This window comes from Oncorhynchus clarkii, chromosome 28, assembly GCF_045791955.1.
Source record: "Oncorhynchus clarkii lewisi isolate Uvic-CL-2024 chromosome 28, UVic_Ocla_1.0, whole genome shotgun sequence".
Taxonomy (NCBI): Eukaryota; Metazoa; Chordata; class Actinopteri; order Salmoniformes; family Salmonidae; genus Oncorhynchus; species Oncorhynchus clarkii.
The window spans coordinates 13968432-13992485 of NC_092174.1; the positions used below are offsets into that span (position 1 = coordinate 13968432).

The following is a 24054-nucleotide window of genomic DNA, read 5'->3' on the forward strand; positions in this document are numbered from 1 at the left end:
CTTAAACACAGGAAACGCCAAGCCTGGCTGCACGCTGGGAAAAAATGTAAATGTTTCATTTGTTGCTGCTCGCTAGAAAATAATGCTTATGGGAGTCCCCAGGCAGTATTGGAGTACTTTAAGCGTTGACTCATAAGGGTGTTTGCAATTAGAGCTGAAGATTTATTTAGCAGTCATTGGAAATCACAGGAGGGAGACCTTTGACATTGTGACAAGATTGCCAATCTGTTCTCTTGTCTGAAGATGTTTGCTTTACCACATGGCTAGCTACATCAAGGACCGATTTAATTCCACAGTGACAAATAACATGCATACATCTCAAAGTCTGTCATAAGTAGAAGTACATTACATGACCAAAACATACATATAGATAGACTGTACTGAAGTATAATAATTATAATAATGGTTCCATAAGCCATTTTACTAGAATAAAGTACTGTATATGGTTAAGTTTTTATCATTGTGAGTTCTGTTTGAGCAGCCAATAAGATTCACAGGTTTGAAACAAGATGACACTAGTTCTTTTAACAGAGTGTGTTTGATCAATACCTTTCGGAACTATTTTGAAACAGTGAAAGTGAACTTTATTCTGTTGGTCTATGCTTCCCTCTGTTTGCTGAGTCAACACAGCCAGCATAGTTGTAAGGTCAGTTGGGTTGTTACGGCTCAACTTACCTTGTCCGCTATGTTTTCTATGTTCTGAGCTATGTTTTCAACACTATTATGTTTACATGAACTCTGATTATTTCCAGGTATAGACAACATCCTAAAAAATATATGTAGATATCTTTATTAGAAAGAATACTATATTTGCCTTGACAGAGTGATGCTTAATGTAAAAAAAAAAATGGCTCAACATACCCCACTATTCCCTACATGTGAGAGCGGGCGAGGGCCCCTGCAATGCTAGTGAAAGATGCAGGTTCCCTGACAGCTAATAACGTCTGACATCAAAGTCCAGCCCGTGCCTTTATCTCAACACGATCACAGTAAAAGGCAAAGGAAGGGCTGGAGAGTCGGAGAGGGAGGGGACGGGAGTGTTCCTCCTAGGGTAAGGAGGGGTGTGTGTGTGTGTGTGTGTGTGTGTGTGTGTGTGTGTACCTCCTAGGGTAGGAGATGAGGGGTTGAGTGGGAGGGTGGGTGGGTGGTAGGGCTGGTGGGGTGTGTTGTCAGTGGCCACGGACTGCTGCAGCTTGCTGACATCCTGTTCTCATTACTTATGTTGAGTCATCCAGGATCCAGGAAGTGATGTATACAGCAGGGGTTGGAACATCATATTTTCCCCAATAGTTTTGTTCTGAACAGAACCATTCTTTTTTTTGTTCCATTCCACTGCAAAATAAAGTTATGAACCGGTTTGAACCAGAAACAGTACCGGTTTATATCGTTCCTTTCTGTTCCTTTTAAAACCTCTGAAGTATATATATATACACTACCGGTCCAAAGTTTTAGAACACCTACTCATTCAAGGGTTTTTCTTTATTTGTACTATTTACTACATTGTAGAATAACAGTGAAGACATTAAAACTATAAAATAACACATATGGAATCGTAACCAAAAAAGTGTTAAACAAATCAAAATATATTTTATATTCTTCAAAGTAGCCAAATCAGAGATAGTGTCACCAGCAAAGCACCCCCACACCATAACTCCTCCTCCTCCATGCTTTACGGTGGGAAATACACATCCGTTCACCAACACCGAGTCTCACAAAGACACGGCGGTTGGAACCAAAAATCTCAAATTTGGACTCCAGACCAAAGGACACATTTCCACCTGAGGCTGGTATCTCTAATGAAGTTATCCTCTGCAGCAGAGGTAACTCTGGGTCTTCCATTCCTGTGGCGGTCCTCATGAGAGCCATTTTCGTAATAGCGCTTGATGGTTTATTGCGACTGCAATGAGTAGATGTTCTAAAACCTTTGACCGGTAGTGCATTTTTACAATTTAGCTCAACATTAATTTACTCCACCAATCAGTGCTGATAGAGCAGCTTGCTCTGTAGCGGGTAAGTGATTTAATCTGTATAGAGAAGTCATTAAGAGCAAATTGTATTTTGCAATAACAGCATGGTTTAATCACAATGAAAGAAAAACACACACACACTGTGCTGTCAGTCACAGTGTAGAGCGTAAGATGCAACTAACATTTTGAGGGTGAGGAGAGAACGAGAGAGGATGGAGGAAGCTTGCTTTGAAGCGCAGGGCATCATGTTTTGACATGCATTGTCTGAATTTGGCCCACAGAATTATACCTATGGCGGAGCAGCTTCTATTGAGGAACTTTGAAAATCTTTGAACTTCCGAGTTGGTTTACCATTGGACAAGAGCAAACGTTAGCTAGCTAACTAACAGGCTTTTGTGTGTAGAGCAGCACTAGAATTCAAAACACGTCTTACCTTTTTGTATCGTGGTTAAGAAATCAAATGTGAAACATGATAACTATAGTATCCTTAATTAGCATTGAAAAAGTCAATCCATTCTTCTCTAATTAAACATCTCCCTAATTTCTGAATTACGCTTGTAACGTTGTCAGGAGGCTGTGCTTCAGAGGGAAGGGGGAGGTAGCTTACACAAACACACACACCCACTGGCACAACATTTCGGGCTGACAAGCAGATGCTGGTATACGTTTCTGAATGACAGAATGAGGGCTTTGCATAGATGCACTGTTGCGATTTTTGTGGGACTGGAAAAGAATGTCTGGAATGTAAAGTAGCGATATTAACTGGTTCCCATGCTTTTAAAATAACAGTTCTGTTCCCGGAACAGAATAGATCACTTTCAGTTCTGGTTCTGTTCCACAAATCATTTTGTTATTTTCTGTATTTTGATTCTGTTCCCTGAAATGGATCCAACCCTTGATGTACAGTATTATATCATTCATAGATTGTTTTAAATGCACATAAGTGTGGTAAATGTGCACATATTTCTGTTTGAAAAGTATATTGTTCAAAACGAGCTGTGTTCAGTTACTTACTACTCTACCACTCAGTGACTCTGCTAGCAACAGCAGCAGGGTACACAGCCGTACAAACATTGCTTGGATTGTTTTGGCTGCTATGCGGGGGAACTACCCCCAATGAAATCGCAGGATTCCACAGCAGAAAGTAAGTGGACCGTCCTGAGGCGCTCAAATATGCACTCAGTCAGAACTTCTGGGGTCTGCTCTAGTCTCCCTTCCAACGAGTCTCTCATGCCAGACGGCTTACTTCCTCACGTGAGCCTAGATCTTCTCTGTCATGTGCAGATGGAGCTAAAGCAAAAAGCTCATTGTAATTGCATTTTATGTCACTAATTATAACAGTCGTGGGAGTATTCACACCCCTTTACTTATTCAACATTTTGTTACGTTACAGCCCTGTTCTGAAATGAATTCAAAATGGATTTCTCTTCATCAATGTACACACAATACCCCATAATGATGAAGCGAAAACTGATTTTTTTTTAAAAACAGAAATGCCTTATTTACATAAGTATTTAGACCTTTTGCTATGATACTCAAAATGTTGCTCAGGTGCATCCTGTTTCCATTGATCATCCTTGAGATGTTTCTACACCTTGATTGGAGTCCACTTGTGGTAAATTCTATTGATTGGACATGATTTGGAAAGGCACACACCTGTCTACAGTATATAAGATCCCACAGTTGACAATGCATGTCAGATCAAAAACCAAGCCAGGAAGTCAAAGAAATTGTCCGTAGAACTCAGAGACAGTATTATGTTGAGGCGCAGATCTGGGGAAGGGTACTAAAAAAATTCTGCAACATTGAAGGTCCCCAAGAATACAGTGGCCTCCATCATTCTTAAATGGAACAAGTTTGGAACCACCAAGACCCTTCCTAGAGCTGGCCGCTCGGGCCATACTGAGCAATCGAGGGAGAAGGGCCTTGGTCAGGGATGTGACCAAGAATCCGATGGTCACTTTGACAGAGCTCCAGAGTTCCTCTGTGGAGATGGGAGAACCAGAAGCACAGCCATCTCTGCAGCACTCCAACAAATCAAGCCTTTTTTTTGGTAGAGTGGCCAGACAAAAGCCACTCCTCAGTAAAAGGCACATGACAGCCCGCTTGGAGTTTTCCAAAAGGCACGTAAAGACTCTCAGACCATGAGAAGGAAGATTATCTGATGAAACCAAGATTGAACTCTTTGGCCTGAATACCAAGCATCACGTCTGGAGGAAACCTGGCACCATCCCTGCAGTGAAGCATGGTGGCAGCAGCATCATGCTGTGGGGAAGTTTTTCAGCGGCAGGGACTGGGAGACTAGTCAAGATCAAGGGAAAGATGAACGGAGCTAAGAACAAAGAGATCCTTGATGAAAACCTGCTCCAGATCGCTCAGGACCTCAGACTGGGGCGAAGATTCACCTTGCAACAGGACAATGACCTTAAGCACACAGCCAAGACAATGCAGGACTGGCTTCGGGACAAGTCTCTGAATGTCCTTGAGTGGCCTATCCTGAGCCCAGACTTGAACCCGATCTAACATATCTGGAGAGACGTGAAAATAGCTGTGCAGCGATGCTCCCTATCCAACATGACAGAGCTTGAGAGGATCTGCAGAGAAGAATTGGAGAAACTCGCCAAATACAGGTGTGCTAAGCTTGTAGCGCCATACCCAAGAAGACTCAAGGCTGTAATCGATGCCAAAGGTGCTTCAACAAAGTATTGCGTAAATGGTCTGCATACTTACAGTACCAGTCAAAGGTTTGGACACACCTACTCATTCAAGGCTTTTTCTTTATTTTTTACTATTTTCTACATTGTAAAATAATAGTGAAGACGTCAAAACTATGAAATAACACATATGGAATCACGTAGTAAAAAATTGTTAAACAAGTCTAAATATATTTCAGATTCTTCAAAGTAGCCACCCTTTGCCTTGATGACAGCTTTGCCCACTCTTGACATTCTCTCAACCAGCTTCACCTGGAATTATTTTCCAACAGTCTTGAAGGAGTTCCCACATATGCTGAGCACTTCTTGGCTGTTTTTTCTTCACTCTGCAGTCCAACTCATCCCGAACTATCGTAATTGAGTTGAGGTCGGTTGATTGTGGAGGTCAGGTCGTCTGATGCAGCACTCCATCACTCTCCTTCTTGGTTAAATAGTCATTCCACAGCCTGGAGGTGTGTTGGGTTGTTGTCCTGTTGAAAAACAAATGCTAGTCCCACTAAGCGCACACCATAACTCCTCCTCCATGTCTGACGGTGGGAACCACACATGCGGAGATCATCTGTTCACCTACTCCGCATCTCACAAAGCCATGGCGGTTGGAACCAAAAATCTCAAATTTGGACTCATCAGACCAAAGGACAGATTCCCACTGGTCTTATGTCCATTGACTGTGTTTCTTGGCCCAAGCAAGTCTCTTATTATTATTTGTGTCTTTTAGTAGTGGTTTCTTTGCAGCAATTCAGCCATGAAGGCCTGATTCACACAATCTCCTTTGAACAGTTGATGTTGAGATGTGTCAGTTACTTGAACTCTGTGAAGCATTTATTTGGGCTGCCATTTCTGAGGCTGGTCACACTAATGAAATTATCCTCTGCAGCAGAGGTAACTCTGTGTATTCCTGTCCTGTGACGGTCCTCATGAGAGCCAGTTTCATCATACTGCTTGATTGTTTTTTGTGACTGCACAGTTCTTGAAATGTCCTGTATTGATTGACCTTCATGTCTTAAAGTAATGATGAACTATTGTTTTTCTTTGCTTTTTTGAGCTGTTCTTGCCATAATATGGAATTGGTATTTTACCAAATAGGGCTATCTTCTGTATACCAACCCTACCTTCTCACAACACAACTGAGTGGCTCAAGCACATTCAGAAGGATAGAAATTCCACAAATTAACTTTTTAACTTCTTATGGCTGAGGGCAGTATTGAGTAGCTTGGATGAATAAGGTGCCCAGAGTAAACTTCCTGCTCCTCAGTCCCTTTTGCTAATATATGCATGAAATTAGTAGTATTGAATAGAAAACACTCTGAAGTTTCTAAAACTGTTTGAATGATGTCTGTGAGTATAACAGAACTCATATGGCAGGCAAAAACCGGAGAAAAAAATCCAACCAGGGAGTAGGAAATCTGAGGTTGGTCGATATTCAACTCAGCCCCTATTGAAGATACAGTGGGATATTGGTCATGTTGCACTTCCTAAGGCTTCTACTAGATGTCAACCGTCTTTAGAACGTTGTTTGAGGCTTCTACTATGAAGGGGGGCCGAATGAGAGGGGAATGAGTAAGAGGTCTGCCAGCAGTCACGCGCTGGTCACAAGCATTCAGTCAGATGAGAGGTAGCTCCCGTTCCTTTGCTTTTCTGAAGACAAAGGAATTCTCCGGTTGGAATATTATTGAAGTTTTATGTTAAAAAAACATCCTAAAGATTGATTCTATACTTCGTTTGACAAGTTTCTACGGACTGTAACTTTTTGGCATTTCGTCTGCAACTAGTTGTCTGGTCTCACGTGTGTCGTGAGTTTTGATTTGTTTACCAAACGCGCTAACAAAAGTAGCTATTTGAACATAAATTATGGACATCATCGAACAATACAAACATTTATTGTGGAACTGGGATTCCTGGGAGTGCATTCTGATGAAAATCATCAAAGGTAAGTGAATATTTATAATGTTATTTCTGACTTCTGCTGACTCCAACATGGCAGATATATGTATTTGTTGTCTGAGCGCCGTGCTCAGATTATTGCATGGTTTGCTTTTTCTGTAAAGCTTTTTTGAATTCTGACACAGCGGTTGCATTAAGGAGAAGTATATCTTTAAATCCATGCATAACACTTGTATTTTCATCAACATTTATAATTAGTATTTCTGTAAATTGTGGCTCTCTGCAAAATCACCGGATGTTTTTGGAACTACTGAACATAACGCACCAATGTATACTGAGATTTTTTGATATAAATATTAACTTTATCGAACAAAACATACATGTATTGTGTAACATGAAGTCCTATGAGTGTCATCTGATGAAGATCAAAGGTTGGTGATTAATTCTCTCTCTTTTTCAGATTTTTGTGATTCCACTCTTTGGTTGGAAAAATGGCTGTGTGTGTTTTTGTGACTTGGCACTGACCTAACATAATCGTTTGTGGTGCTTTCCCTGTAAAGCCTATTTGAAATCGGACACTGTGGTGGGATTAATAACATGATTACCTTTAAAATGGTATAAGATACTTGTATGTTTGAGGAATTTTAATTATGAGATTTCTGTTGTTTTGAATTTGGCGTCCTGCACTTTCATTGGCTGTTGTCATATCGATCCGGTTAACGGGATTTCAACCCTAAGAAGTTTAACCAGGCATACCTGTTAATTGAAATGCATTCCAGGTGACTACCTCACGAAGCTGGTTGAGAGAATGCCAAGAGTGTGCAAAGCTGTCATCAAGTTAAATGGAGGCTACATTGAAGAATCTCAAATATATTTATTTGTTTAACACATTTTTGGTTGCTACATGATTCCATATGTGATATTTCATAGTGTTGATGTCTTCACTATTATTCTACAATGTAGAAAATAGTAAAAATAAAGAAGGTGTGTCCAAACTTTTAATTGTTGCTGTATATACAAAAGTATGTGGATACCCCTTTAAATTAGTGGATTCGGCTATTTCAGCCACACCCGTTGCTGACAGGTGTATAAAATCGAGCACACAGCCAAGCAATCTCAATAGACAAACATTGGCAGCAGAATGGGCTACTTAAGAGCTCAGTGACTTTCAACGTGTCACTGTCATAGGACAAGTCAGTTTGTCAAATTTCTGTCCTGCTAGAGCTGCCCCGGTCAACTGTAAGTGCCGTTGTTTTGAAGTGAAAACGTCTAGGAGCAACAATGGCTCAGCCAATGAAGTGGTAAGCCACACAAGCTCACAGAACGGGACCACCTAGTGCTGAAGCTCGTAGCGCTTAAAAATCCTCTATCCTTGTTTGCAACAATAACTAACAAGTTCCAAACTGCCTCTGGAAGCAACATCAGCACAATAACTGTAAGTGGGGAGCTTCATGAAATGGGTTTCCATGGCTGAGCAGGTGCACACATGCCCAAGATCACCATCAGCAAGCCAAGCGTAGGCTGGAGTGGTGTAAAGCTCACTACCATTGGACTCTGGAGCATTGGAAACACATTTTCTGGAATGATGAATCACGCTTCACCATCTAACATTCCCACAGGACAAATCTGGGTTTGGCGGATTCCAGGAGCTACCTGCCCCAGTGCATAGTGCCAACTGTAATGTTGGGTGGAGAAGGAAAAATGGTCTGAGGCTGTTTTTCATGGTTCAGGCTAGGCCCCTTAGTTCAAGAAAGGAAATCTGAAATCTACAGCATACAATGACATTCTAGATGATTCTGTGCTTAAAAGTTTGTGGCAACAGTTTGGGAAAGGCCCTTTCCTGTTTCAGCAAGACCCCCGTGCACAAAGTGAAGTGCATATAGAAAAGCTTTGTCAAAATCTACGTGGAAGACCTTGACTGCACAGATCCCTGACCTCAACCCCATCGTGCGCCAGGCCTAATTGCCCAAAATCAGTAAAGGGGGGACCAACTGTCATGTCTTGTCATGTTATGTCTTGTTCCTGTTCTTTCTCTTCACTCTGTCTCCCTCTGCTGGTCGTATTAGGTTACCTTCTCTTTCTCTCCTCCTCCAGCTGTTCCTCATCTCCTCTAACTACCTCGTTCACCCTCTTCCCACCTGTTCCCTTTTTCCCTCTGATTAGGTCTCTATTTCTCTCTCTGTTCCTGCCTCTTTCTTTGTCAGATTCTCGTTTGAGTTTCTCATGCCAGAAACAAACTATCGTCTCGTTTGCTTCACCCTTGTCCTGTCCCGTCCTGTCGGAATCCGCCTGGCAAGTGCATCCTGTACTCAGCTAACTGTCTTGTCGTTTGTACTGTGTCCAGTTCATCTGATGCTACGTGAGATCAGGTACCACTGTTCCTCTACGACCCGCGCCTACCCAGAGAGACCTGCAGCCTGTCGCCGCTAACCCAGCTATTCTCCTCTGCTGCTAAGAAGGGGGCTCTTTTGTAATCATCAGAAGGACTTTTTGTTTCATTGGTCGCCCTCTCTGCGGGTTGTCTATTTTTCCATTATCTACATCTGAAGAGGATCTATGTCTTCCCTGTGTTTACATTAAAGGACTCTATTTTTGTTAAACCGCTTTTGGGTCCTCACTCACCTGCATAACAGAAGAATCTGACCACGATGGACCCAGCGACTTCGGATCCTTTCCACTCAGCCGTCGAGATCCAGGGAGCGATGCTAGGCAGACACGAGGAGGAATTGTCTGCTGCTCGACATGCCGTTGAGACCCTGGCCGCCCAGGTCTCCAACCTCACAAGACAGATTCACCATCTCCGCCTCGATCCACCGGCCACTTCCAGGGCTTCCGAATCTCCGGAGCCCAGAATCAATAACCCGCCGTGTTACTCTGGGGAGCCCACTGAATGCCGCTCGTTCCTCACTCAGTGTGATGTTGTGTTTTCTCTCCAGCCCAACACTTACTCCAGGAGCACAGCTCGTATCGCCTACGTCATATCTCTCCTTACTGGACGGGCTCGTGAGTGGGGCACGGCAATCTGGGAGGCGAAGGCTGAGTGTACTAACCAGTATCAGGACTTTAAGGAGGAGATGATACGGGTTTTTGACCGTTCTGTTTTTGGGGAGGAAGCTTCCAGGGTCCTGTCTTCCCTATGTCAAGATAATCGATCCATAACAGATTACTCTATTGAGTTTCGCACTCTTGCTGCCTCCAGTGACTGGAACGAGCCGGCTTTGCTCGCCCGTTTTCTGGAGGGTCTCCGCGCGGAGGTTAAGGATGAGATTCTCTCCCGGGAGGTTCCTTCCAGCGTGGATTCCTTGATTGAACTCGCTATTCGCATAGAGCGACGGTTTGATCTTCGTCGCCGAGCTCGTGGAAAGGAGCTCGCGTTCTCCGTTGCCCCCCTCTCCGCATCACTACCATCTTCCTCCGCCGGCTCGGGTTCTGAGCCTATGCAGCTGGGGGGTATCCGCATCTCGGCTAAGGAGAAGGAACGGAGAATCACCAACCGCCTCTGTCTCTATTGCGGTTCCGCTGGTCATTTTGTCACTTCATGCCCAGTAAAAGCCAGAGCTCATCAGTAAGAGGAGGGCTACTGGTGAGCGCTACAACTCTGGTCTCTCCTTCAAGATCCTGCACTACCTTTTTGGTCCATCTCCGCTGGACCGGTTCGTCAGCTTCGTGCAGTGCCTTGATAGACTCTGGGGCGGAGGGCTGTTTTATGGACGAGACCTGGGCTCGGGAACATGACAATCCTCTCAGACAGTTAAGGGATCCCACGGCCTTGTTCGCTTTGGATGGTAGTTCTCTCCCCAGGATTCAGCGTGAAACGCTACCTTTAACCCTCACTGTCTCTGGTAATCATAGCGAAACCATTTCTTTTTTAATTTTTCGTTCACCTTTTACACCTGTTGTTTTGGGCCATCCCTGGCTAGTTCGTCATAATCTTTCTATTAATTGGTCTAGTAATTCTATCCTCTCCTGGAACGTCTCTTGTCATGTGAAATGTTTAATGTCTGCTATCCCTCCTGTTTCCTCTGTCTCTTCTTCACAGGAGGAGCCTGGTGATTTGACGGGGGTGCCGGAGGAGTATCACGATCTGCGCACAGTGTTCAGTCGGTCCAGGGCCACCTCTCTTCCTCCGCACCGGTCGTATGATTGTAGTATTGATCTCCTTCCGGGAACCACTCCTCCCAGGGGTAGACTATACTCTCTGTCGGCTCCCGAACGTAAGGCTCTCAAAGATTATTTGTCTGTAGCTCTCGACGCCGGTACCATAGTCCCCTCCTCCTCTCCCGCCGGAGCGGGGTTTTTTTTTGTTCAGAAGAAAGACTGCGCCCCTGCATAGATTATCGAGGGCTGAATGACATAACAGTTAAGAATCGTTATCCGCTCCCTCTTATGTCTTCAGCCTTCGAGATCCTGCAGGGAGCCAGGTTTTTCACTAAGTTGGACCTTCGTAACGCTTACCATCTCGTGCACATCAGGGAGGGGGACGAGTGGAAAACGGCGTTTAACACTCCGTTAGGGCACTTTGAATACCGGGTTCTTCCTTTCGGCCTCGTAAACGCTCCAGCTGTCTTTCAGGCATTAGTAAATGACGTCCTCAGAGACATGCTGAACATCTTTGTTTTCGTTTACATTGACGATATCCTGATTTTTTCACCGTCACTCCAGATTCATGTTCAGCACGTTCGACGCGTCCTCCAGCGCCTTTTAGAGAATTGTCTTTATGTGAAGGCTGAGAAGTGCACTTTTAATGCCTCCTCCGTCACATTTCTCGGTTCTGTCATTTCCGCTGAAGGCATTAAGATGGATCCCGCTAAGGTCCAAGCTGTCATTGATTGGCCCGTTCCTAAATCACGCGTCGAGCTGCAGCGCTTTCTCGGCTTCGCAAATTTCTATCGTCGTTTCATCCGTCATTTCGGTCAGGTGGCAGCTCCCCTCACAGCCCTTACTTCTGTCAAGACGTGCTTTAAGTGGTCAGTTTCCGCCCAGGGAGCTTTTGATCTTCTCAAGAATCGTTTTACATCCGCACCTATCCTTGTTACACCTGACATCTCTAGACAGTTCATTGTCGAGGTTGACGCGTCAGAGGTGGGCGTGGGAGCCATTCTTTCTCAGCGCTCCCTCTCTGACAACAAGGTCCACCCTTGCGCATATTTTTCTCATCGCCTGTCGCCGTCGGAACGTAACTATGATGTGGGAAACCGCAAACTGCTCGCCATCCGCTTAGCCCTAGGCGAATGGCGACAGTGGTTGGAGGGGGCGACCGTTCCTTTTGTCGTTTGGACTCCAAGTGCCTTTTACTGAGGAGTGGCTTCCATCTGGCCACTCCACCATAAAGGCCTGATTGGTGGAGTGCTGCAGAGATGGTTGTCCTTCTGGAAGGTTCTCCTATCTCCACAGAGGAACTGTAGAGCTCTGTCAGAGTGACCATCGGGTTCTTGGTCACCCCCCTGACCAAGGCCCTTCCCCCCGATTGCTCAATTTGGCCAGGGGTCAGCTCTAGGAAGAGTCTTGGTGGTTCCAAACTTCTTCCGTTTATGGATGATGGATGGCCACTGTGTTCTTGGGGACCTTCAATGCTGCCTTTGGCAACCTTCCTCAGGACTTTGTCACGACAAAATCCAGTCTCGGAGCTCTATGGACAATTCCTTCAACCTCATGGCTTGGTTTTTGCTCCGACATGCATTGTCAACTGTGGGACCTTATATAGACAGTTGTGTGCCTTTCCAAATCATGTCCAATAAATTGAATTTACCACAGGTGGACTCCAATCAAACTGCAGAATCATGTCATGAACATCATGGGAGACAGAGAGCTGATTTCATGCACAGGGCACAGCAGGTGTTTATTGGTAAAGGACCACAGGAGGAGGCAGGTAGCTGGGTCCAGGGGCAGGCAGAAGGTCATACACAGGGGGTCCAGAAAGCAACAGTACAGGCAGGGAAAAGGCTAGTAACGTTGTCCGGGAGATCAAGCAATAGGTTTATAACAGGAAATCCAATTCCCTGCCTGTACAGCTAAAGTAGGTGGATGAGGCGGCACATCTTGGAGAACCGGTCCACTACAGCTAAAATAGTAATGAAGCCCGAAGTCTGGTAGATCAGTGAGGAAATCCATGGCAATGTGGGACCATGGTCTGTGTGGTGTAGGTAACGGCTCGAGCTCTTCGCCCATGCACAGACGGGACAGGAAAGAACGTAATCTCGGACGTCTGCTGTTAGGGATGACCACCAGAACTTGCGTGTCAGTAGCTCCGTGGATCGGGTGATCCCGGGATTGCCAGAACTCAGCGAGGTCTGGCACTACTGCATTAGTTGGGGCCTGATCGACGCCGGAACGTAGGTCTTGCCTGCAGGGGTGTCGGGAGGTGCTGGGTTGTGGCGTAGGGCCTCTTGGACGGCTGATTGGATTTCCCTCTGTATGGGTCCCACGACACAAGCTGGAATATCGGGAGCTGGAATAGAGAAGTTAAATAGACGGGATAAGGAATCAGCCTTCACATTTTTCTTGCCAGGCAGATAGCTGACGGTGAAGTTGAAGTTCAATTGGGTGAAGAAGAGTGCCCAGCGAGCCTGTCTGGGGTTGAGCCTCTTAGCCCTTCTTAAGTACTCCAAATTGAGGTAGTCGCTAAGAACAAGGAATGGGTGATAAGCTCACTCTAACCAGTGGCGCCACTCATTGATAGCCAGCTTAATGGCGAGGAGCTCTCAGTTCACAACATCATAGTTCCTCTGAGGGTGACAGTTTTTTGAAAAAGAAGCCACATGGGTGTAATTTGGGAGGTGTCCGTCCACGCTGAGAGAGAAACGCTCCTACGCTGACCTCGGATGCATCAACCTCCAGAACAAAAGGAAGGGTAGGATCTGGCTGCCTAAGGATGGGTGTAGAGGTGAAGAGGCATTTCAAGGTCTGAAATGCAGTAATGGCGGTGTCGGTCCATTGGAGGGTATGGGTTTTTTGACTGGTGAGAGCTGAGAGAGGAGCAGTTGTGCTGCTGCAGTTTTGGATGAACCGGCGGTAGTAGTTGGAAAATCCTAGGAAACATTGTAATTACTTTACGGTGGTAGGTTTGGGCCAGTTAAGCACAGCCGTGACTTTGCCTTCGTCCATGTTGGCCCCTCCTGGTGTCAACACGAAACCTAGGAAGGTTACCGTAGTGACGTGAAATGCGCTCTTCTCAGCCTTGACATAAAGAGGGTGGTCCTGTAGCCGTTGGAGGACCTGTTGCACATGCTGTACGTGTTCTGCAATGGAGGGAGAGTAGATCAAGATATCGTCAATGTACACGATGAGGAACTGGTTGATCATGTCCTGGAAAACTTCATTCATGAAGGACTGGAAGACTGCGGGAGCATTGGTGAGAATGTAGGGCATAACCAGGTATTCGTAGTGACCCCTAGCGGTGATGAACACCGTCTTCCACTCATCCCCACTTCAGATACGGACTAGGTTGTATGCACTACGTAGGTCCAGTTTAGAGTAGATGGTAGCCTGTCCAACTTGTTCTAGTGCGGCCGGAATCAAAGGAAGAGGGAAGCGATTATTGATGGTAAGGCCATTGAGGGGTCGGTAATCTATGCAGGGACGGAGACTACCATCCTTTTTTTTCACAAAAAAGAAACTGGATGCAGCCGGTGACATGGATGAACAGATGAAACCCATGTTGAGGGCCTCTTCTATATAGATGTCCATAGCCTCATTCTCTGGGATGGACAAGGGGTAGATCCGAGCCTTAGGGGGCGATGCCCCAGGAAGGAGGTCGATCGAGCTGTCCTCCGGGCGATGAGGGGGCTGAATGGACACCTTTTTTTGCTGAAGACACTCTGGAACTGGGCTTATACAGGTGGGATTTGGGTTGGAATGGCAGACTCCGATCCTTCTATGGAGGTGACTCGACAGAGTAGATTGACGCAGTTCTTAAAACAGGCGGGAGACCATGACAGCAGTTCCCCTTTCCGCCAGGAGATGGCAGGGTCGTGAAGGCCTAGCCATGGGTGATCGAGGATGATGGGTTCTTTAGGCGAAGACAACACCATTAACTGAATGACCACAGAGTGGTGCGAGTCACAAGACCAGTTCCGAGAGGTTGTCAGTCCAGCGCATTAATCCTAATGGGAGGATTAACAGGGATTAGTTTGACTCTTAAATGGTGTGCCAATTGTTCGTCAATGAAATTACCTGCGGCCCCAGAGTCCACTAGTCCCTCCACAAACTGAGTGGTCCCATTAGCAGAAAGAAGAGCCGGGATACCAAACTGCCTTTTGGTAATATTTTAAAATGTAAAGGTGCTTACCCTGGTGGAAGTGGAGGGGCTGTGATCCCCCCTTCGTGGGGGGCAAATCGGACAGCTATTGAGTAGGCGGTTACTCTCTCCACAATAGAGGCACAGGTTTTCACGTAACCTCTGATGTCTCTCGGAAGGTGTGAGAGGGGCGTGGACGATTTGCATGGGTTCAGGGCTATTAGACTATGGTGGACAAAGGGAGTGGAAGACTCACAGGCCACGGGCGACTGTATAGGTCAGCGGTCCACCAGTAGTTTGCCAATGGATATGGACATCCGGAAGTATTGATTTAGGTCTGTTAAATCTCCTCTGCAGGCCAGTTCGATCTGTAACTCCCGATTAAGACCCCTCCGGTAGACTGTAAGGAGCGCTGGTTCACTCCATCCACTGCCAGCAGCCATGGTACGGAACTCAAGGGCATACTCAGTGGTGGAGCGACAGCCCTGTCGCAGCTCACATAACAGGTCCCCGATGTGACGACCTGAAACTGAATGGTCGAACACCTCCTTGAAGAGGGCGTGGAAACGTGATTCAGAGAACAGATCAGAACTTTGAGCGGCCCACAGGGCTGTGACCCAATCCAGAGCTTTGCCTGTGAGTAGGGAGATGACGAAGTCCACCCTGTCTTTGTCAGTGCTGAAGTCATCGGGGTGATGGTCTATGTACAGGTTACATTGCATGAGAAGTCCTTGACATTTCCCTGGGGAGCTGTCGTATTTATTAGGCATGGATATGGGGGAGATGAACAAGAGGAGGGTGTGGCACCTGATATCGGTGAAGCAGGAATGGACTGGTGAAGGAGGTCGCAGTTCATCGATTCGTCCCTCCTGTCGGGTTAGACGTAGCTGTAGCTCCGCTGAGTCCATCTGTCGTTTTTGGTGAGGTATTCTGCAATGAACACGATGGGAGACAGAGAGCCGGTTTCAAGCACAGGGCACAGCATGTGTTAATTGGTAAAGGACCACAGGAGGAGGCAGGTAGCTGGGTCCAGGGGCAGGCAGAAGGTCATACACAGGGGGTCCAAAAAGGCAACAGTACAGGCAGGAAAAAGGCTAGTAACGTCGTCCAGGAGATCAGGCAATAGGTTGATAACAGGAAATCCGATAGGCTAAAGTACAGGTAGGGAATAGGCAAAAGGCATCGTTAGTGAGGCAGGCAAAAACTATCATACATGGGAGGATTCAATCACAGGAAAACCAGCGCTCTGAATAGAAGTGTGTCACAAAGCAAACAATACCTCACAATGATGGGGTGCAAAGAACTTAACTAAATAGTGTGTGATAATGACATACAGGTGTGTGAACAGGTGATCATAATTCAAGTGATTTGGATCTGGAGAGTGAGCTGCGTTCAGGGGATCTATGTGTTTGAGGGTGTGAGCTGGAAAGTGGTCTGGAAAGTGAGCTGCGTTCAGGGGATCTACGTGTTTGAGAGTGTGAGTTGGAAGCAGACGTTACAGATCAATGGAAACAGGATGCACCTTAGCTCAACTTCGAGTCTCATAGCAAAGGGTCTAATGTTTTCTATTTTTTATAAATCTGCATACATTTCTAACAACCTGTTTTTGCTTTGGCATTATGGGGTATTGTGTAGATTGCTGAGGATTTTTCTTTTTTTAAATCCATTTTATAATAATGCTGTAACGTAACAAAATGTGTAAAAATTCAAGTGGTCTGAATAATTTCTGAAGGCACAGTATACAGTGCCTTGCGAAAGTATTCGGCCCCCTTGAACTTTGCGACCTTTTGCCACATTTCAGGCTTCAAACATAAAGATATAAAACTGTATTTTTTTGTTAAGAATCAACAACAAGTGGGACACAATCATGAAGTGGAACGACATTTATTGGATATTTCAAACTTTTTTAACAAATCAAAAACTGAAAAATTGGGCGTACAAAATTATTCAGCCCCCTTAAGTTAATACTTTGTAGCGCCACCTTTTGCTGCGATTACAGCTGTAAGTCGCTTGGGGTATGTCTCTATCCGTTTTGCACATCGAGAGACTGAATTTTTTTCCCATTCCTCCTTGCAAAACAGCTCGAGCTCAGTGAGGTTGGATGGAGAGCATTTGTGAACAGCAGTTTTCAGTTCTTTCCACAGATTCTCGATTGGATTCAGGTCTGGACTTTGACTTGGCCATTCTAACACCTGGATATGTTTATTTTTGAACCATTCCATTGTAGATTTTGCTTTATGTTTTGGATCATTGTCTTGTTGGAAGACAAATCTCCGTCCCAGTCTCAGGTCTTTTGCAGACTCCATCAGGTTTTCTTCCAGAATGGTCCTGTATTTGGCTCCATCCATCTTCCCATCAATTTTAACCATCTTCCCTGTCCCTGCTGAAGAAAAGCAGGCCCAAATCATGATGCTGCCACCACCATGTTTGACAGTGGGGATGGTGTGGTCAGGGTGATGAGCTGTGTTGCTTTTACGCCAAACATAACATTTTGCATTGTTGCCAAAAAGTTCAATTTTGGTTTAATCTGACCAGAGCACCTTCTTCCACATGTTTGGTGTGTCTCCCAGGTGGCTTGTGGCAAACTTTAAACAACACTTTTTATGGATATCTTTAAGAAATGGCTTTCTTCTTGCCACTCTTCCATAAAGGCCAGATTTGTGCAATATACGACTGATTGTTGTCCTATGGACAGAGTCTCCCACCTCAGCTGTAGATCTCTGCAGTTCATCCAGAGTGATCATGGGCCTCTTAGCTGCATCTCTGATCAGTCTTCTCCTTGTATGAGCTGAAAGTTTAGAGGGACAGCCAGGTCTTGGTAGATTTGCAGTGGTCTGATACTCCTTCCATTTCAATATTATCGCTTGCACAGTGCTCCTCTGGATGTTTAAAGCTTGGGAAATCTTTTTGTATCCAAATCCGGCTTTAAACTTCTTCACAACAGTATCTCGGACCTGCCTGGTGTGTTCCTTGTTCTTCATGATGCTCTCTGCGCGTTTAACGGACCTCTGAGACTATCACAGTGCAGGTGCATTTATACGGAGACTTGATTACACACAGGTGGATAGTATTTATCCTCATTAGTCATTTAGGTCAACATTGGATCATTCAGAGATCCTCACTGAACTTCTGGAGAGAGTTTGCTGCACTGAAAGTAAAGGGGCTGAATAATTTTGCACGCCCAATTTTTCAGTTTTTGATTTGTTAAAAAAGTTTGAAATATCCAATAAATGTCGCTCCACTTCATGATTGTGTCCCACTTGTTGTTGATTCTTCACGAAAAAATACAGTTTTATATCTTTATGTTTGAAGCCTGAAATGTGTCAAAAGGTCGCAAAGTTCAAGGGGGCCGAATACTTTCGCAAGGCACTGTATATATATATATATTTATTATTTTTATTGACTAACTTTATTGACTAACTTTATTGACTAACTCTGCAAAATTAAGTTATTTGAGAATGAAAGTTATTTTACTAGTGCATCATGCTTTGTGACATTACGATAATCTATACCCTAGTTAGATCATGTATTTTCGCTGCTTCTGGTGCACTAATTTGTTCGTGAGCTGGCTGCTTGTTCTAAAAACTATAATCTAATCTATTCAGTGGCAGCATGGGCAGCAGTGGTCATTCGGTTTTGGACATGCAAACGTGAAATAGATGCATTTATGTTCAAAGGTACATATCGCTTTATATATCTTCACAAAAACAATTGGTAGTTTGAAAACTTGGCATCATATTTCTGTCATGCTGTTTTGTTGATAAACTCCAACCACCACCCCTCCTCTCCTAGCACCGGGTATTCAACCAACAGCAGCCGCCACTGCCTACAACAGGGTTGTACAATTAAAGGTGAGGTGGATTTTACATGGGTTATTTAGTAAAGAACAGTAAGGAAACAGAACAGAAACGGGATAAAGGAGTCTATCCTTCCTTACATACTAGGGCTGTTGAACGATTAGAATTTACTGTGATGAATCCCGATTAACCGCAAATTCAGAATGTGCTCAAATTGAGACTTTAAAAAAATGTTATGCAAAAAGCATTACAACAATATTGACATCTAGATTTTGTCCAAAAGTAAATATTGGCCAAATCTGGTAAATAGATTTTCTTTAACCTCAATGTCAGCTTGTTTTGACATCGCATTGTTGCTTTTAGCTCTGTATTTTGATGTTTTCGGTGTATTTTCATATGTGTGTCTTATGTGCACTGACGTGTAGTTTATTTTCAGCATTTTGCTGTATTTTTGCCATTTGGCTCGGTTTTTGAACATCTTTTTTTCCTTTATAAAAATCGACGGTGAGCATTTGAAGCTGCTAAGGACCCATCAGAGACTTGTGAGTTGTGACCAGACAAAAAGGCTTTCAACACAGAGACACTGAAAGGCATTGATATCCCTGGTGATTGAAGTAAGGTGCCATCATTAGTCCCTGAGACATTACGTTGTCACTAATTAGGAAGAGCAACACCTCGTCTTCCTCAAAGACTCCATTACTGCTGCGACTGAAGTCCCCCACCTCTCTTCTCCTCGGCATCACACCAGGAAGGTGGATTCATTATGACAAGAAGAGAAGAAAAAGTGTCCCTTTCCACTGATTTTCCCCCTTCCCTAGTACCCAGCACGAGTAGCTATAGACAGCAGGACGGACAGAGAGAAAGAGGAGGGTTTATTTTATACTGAAGCCAGTCTTAATTGGTCACGTCGTAAGGCAGTTTGTGTAATTATGATGACAGCGCCTGGTTTTGGAGTGGACGGTCTCGTCCCTCCACGCGTGTTCCCCAGGGCTCTCATTATGACGATTGGCGACGATGGCTTTTATAATGTGTCCCCTGTCCCATCTGAAGGAGTGAAGGGTTTCCCCAGGGTCTTTGGTCCTCTAAGAGGTTGTGTAGCACTTTAAAGTCATTCATGTCCAAGTACTAGTCTGTAATGGTGTATTTGTTTATTGTGGAATGATACTTTTGTGGAAAGAAAGTGTGCCTTACTCATTTCAATGGCTTTCAAGGAATGTAAGTGAGAAAATGTGGCTGTTTTTGTAATGTCTCATTATGTGGCCTAAAAACTGTGAGTATGGTTTGTGATGTTCCTCATACACGTTCCTCGTACAGCCTACAGAATATTTAAAGCTGAACAATAAAGGATAGCTGCCTTTTAAATATGCTTTATTAAGGCACTGCTGTAGGCGAACACACACACATACACACAGACACACACCTCGCACACCCCCAACACACAGACCCCCCCAACCACCCGCCTCCCCACACACCACAGCTCTCCCTTGTGGGTAGCAGGTGTGGGGTTGGTCCTAGCATTAGAATCGACGGTGTGTGTCTCCTATGGCAGGGCCAGGCTTAGTGGGCGTTGTGTGCAGCTGGTAGACCTTCTTCCTCTATGGACCTCCAGTCTACTGCATCCTGACAGCTCTGACAGCTACGTTGACATCCCTTAAACATGCCATAATCTCTCTCTCTCTCTTCCATCAAATCCCCAGGGCTAAGCCAAAATAGTATCAGATAGCCAGATAGCATAACGTGCTACATGTTAATGCACTTTGAGGGTATAGAGTACCGCACGCACGCACGCACGCACGCACACACGCCCACACGCACACACACACACACACACACACACACACACACACACACACACACACACACACACACACACACACACACACACACACACACACACACACACAGAGAGACAGTGCAGGACAACAGTTGGAGATGGCGCCACAATGGCAACCTAACAAGGTGTTGGAGTCTAATGCAGGAGCCTGAGTTGAATGTATAATGGTGGGTCAGGAGCCAGTTGACCTCCCTCTGTGGCTCATTTGCCACACATCTTAAGACCTGAAAACAAAGCCACCATAAATAATAGAACAGGCTGCTGAATCAAAGAGAACAAGGAGAGGACGAGCCTAGAATTGTTTGATTGTTGTGTTCACAGGAAAGAGAAGAGTTGTTTAGAGATGCCATGGGAAGCGTTGGAAGTTAGGTGTGCAGCATGGAAATAGGTGTCCTTGGGTGTCCCCCCCTCTGTACTGAGTTTTTAAGCAATTGTAATATACAATTCTGGTAGGGCCCCTCAGAATATTAGACCAATATCAGGTGAATATTTTATAGGCTTTTTGTCATCCAGAGCTCTGTGTCATCCAGATCCGGGACTACTCCTATGACTGTGACTGAGGCTGTTGTATCTCTGTCTCTGATTGGTTAGATAAGGCTGGTACCCTTGAGTGGTGATGTTTGAGGAGATTCCCCGGTTGGTCGGTTAATAATGCAAGAGACTGGAGGCAGCGGTGAGAAGACATCCATCAGACGTCCTGAGACAGACAGAAGCTGGGGAGGGGGCTCACCTATAGTGTGTGTGTGTGTGTGTGTGTGTGTGTGTGTGTGTGTGTGTGTGTGTGTGTGTGTGTGTGTGTGTGTGTGTGTGTGTGTGTGTGTGTGTGTGTGTGTGTGTGTGTGTGTGTGTGCAAGAAGCTGTGGGGGCTTAGCTATAGTTACCACTCTGTAATAAAGGCTGTAGTATTATTGCCTTGGTGTGCTGAGATATAGTACAGCCTTAAGGGTGGACGCTTCTCTGTCGTTTTATGACGCTGTCTTCGTCTTTGTTTTCTCCCGGGTTAGTTTGGGATAGCATTTGTTTATGTTTCTGCTCAAGGTTGTTTGTGATAGTGTTGTGTGTGCTCCAATCCCTATGAGAGTAAGCTATAATAGTTCTAGAAAGTTGAAAAGTTGGCGTTTGTCTGAATTGAGGGTGATTTAATTTCATATTAATTTGGGGGGGGGGTGCTTATATTTGTCCTGTAATGGAAACTCCCCCTGAGACACCATCAGGGAGTGGGGTCACAGCCAGAGTCGCCATTGTACAGCACCCCTGGAGCAAGTGTCTTGCTCAAGGGCACAGCAACATTGTTTTTTTTTTTTAATCACCTTGTCGGCTCCAGTATTCAAACCAGCAATCTTTCAGTTACTGGTCCTACGCTTTAACCTCAAGGCTACCTGCAGCCCCTAAAGAGCAAATGTTGTGTGACAGGAATGGGAGTCGGACACCCGTGTGCGGAGCACAATGGATTAGTAGTCCATCACCTTAACCACTCAGCGAACTCGTCCTTTGAAGTTCAACCTAAGGAGTTTACATTGAGGGAGTTGCGACATCCGTGTAAATCTATCGGCTTTGAACCAAGCCGTGATTACGAGGTCATATTAGTGGATTTCAGTCCCCACTTCTACATGTTTATTGAGCACTCACAACAGGTTCACTACAAAGGATGGATTCCAGATAAACCATCGAACTATACCCTTTGTGGGTACACATTTTCTCTCTCGTATTTAATGTGATTAAGAATGCATTTGGAAGTCTGTGTGTTGTGCCTGCCTTTAATCATGACCTGAAAAGACACAGGTGTTCTACTCAGAGTGGCTCAGAGAAAGACCCTTTGTTAGTGGTACTCAGGATCCTGGCACGCACTGCCACAGACCATTTACAACTCCTGATCAAATAGGATTGCCTGTGAGTTATTTTCACTTGACATTTTGGAGAGCCGCTGGTCAGGAAAGCTGAAGTGACTGCTGTGGCTGTGTCATCTGCGGTTGTAATGTTTCAATGTTTCCATACAAATAGAAAGAGAAGAGGGAGAGAGAGAGAGAGAGAGAGAGAGAGAAGGGGGGGGGGGGAGGGGGTGGAAGAAAAAGGGAGAGAGTGAAAAGTAGAGGGAAAGAAAGAAAGGGATAGAGAGGATATTTCATCTGCAAGTTTTCCTGTGTTCGAAATGATGCATCTTTATTCGATGAGGTAAAAGTAAAGAGAAACGGCAATTAATTACACAAACAAAAAAACACAAAATGCATCCTCACCAAAGCCTGTCAATTTTTAAAGGCTGTTTACTTTGACTAGTTTAGTAGGGGAAACACAAAACAAGCTTCACATAGGCAGCCCACATGCTCAGTCCCGCCTCCTGCTTTCTTTCTTTCTCTTTTCCTCTTTCTATCTCTCTGAGGTCTTGTCGTTTGACAGGACTGGCAGCGCTGCATCCATTTTGTTACTTCATGAATATTTCATCAGGCCCAGTCAAATTAACCTATGTATAATTTAGCGACGGCGTGTTGTTGTCTACCAATATGGCGTCTCCACCACCATTACGGAGTCGTTTGTTTTGGGACCCCACTGTCTCCATGGAGACAAAGGGCTTAAGGCTGTTACGGTGACGTATTACCGCCACACCGGCAGTCATGAATCTTGACCGCAGTCAAATTCTACATTGGCCGTTGAGTCACGGTAACTAGGCTTCTCCAAAACTGCGCTCTGATGCCGCTGATGGTCATTAGTAGCCTACCAAACTTCCTAACGGCCAATCGCTAATGGCCTGGTACTCAGCTCTCTATTGTCCCTCTAATCACTCTGACATCAAGGCAAATGCAATAGAAAATCTAATCAAACACTTCATGAGAGCCCTGGCATTCAAAGAATGAGCGGAATAGGGTCACATGTTGTGCAGAGAGAGCCAGCTCTTCATAGCTGGTTGATGCATGAATTGTATAAAATGTATATAGGCTATGCAATTGTGTAAGAAATTTGTGATGGCCTCTATTAAAAAGAGGAGAATCCCATCAGCCTTTTATAAACTAGGCCTACTCTATATATTTCTCAACTTTCCTAATACTCAGCACATTGCTTCTCTTTACAACTGGAGTAGCCAACCTGGATGGAAAGAAAATGAACCGCAGGTAAAGGGTCCTCTATTCACCGTCCAAGTGCATACGGATGTATTTTTCCCCTGTCCATGGTACATGACAATGGCCCATTCTAAATCAAAACTAATTTCACATATATATATATATATATACATTAGTTAGTATATGTAAAGACAAGATTACATTGAGGATAGTCTGATTGGTGAGAATATTATCACTTGTGAATGATGCCCAGCGTGTGCAGACTAAGGCAAGAAAGAGTGCATGCATTTTTGTGTGATTTCTTTCAAATCGCATGCACCATGCACCATGCATCATGCACCATACAACATGCACCATGCACCATGCAACATGCACCATGCATCATGTAGTGGCTAGATAACTGTAAGTGTTGCATATATGCCTAGGACATCCTTGAACGAGGTTGGAGAGCCCGTAGCCTACGGAGCCTATACATGTGTTCTTATAAGGCCAGTCATTGCACAATCGTGTGTAAAAACAGAGTTTTGACTGGCCACTATTTAAAGGAGGATCCCAGCTTTCTCATGCTG

At 44.9% G+C, this 24054-nt stretch overlaps 1 protein-coding gene across 2 annotated transcripts in view; it reads left to right on the top strand.

The window, feature by feature from the left end:
• LOC139386594 (dihydropyrimidine dehydrogenase [NADP(+)]) overlaps window positions 1–24054 on the top strand; it is a 139163-nt gene that overhangs the window by 17524 nt on the left and 97585 nt on the right. The gene's annotated exons all lie outside the window — the stretch shown is intronic.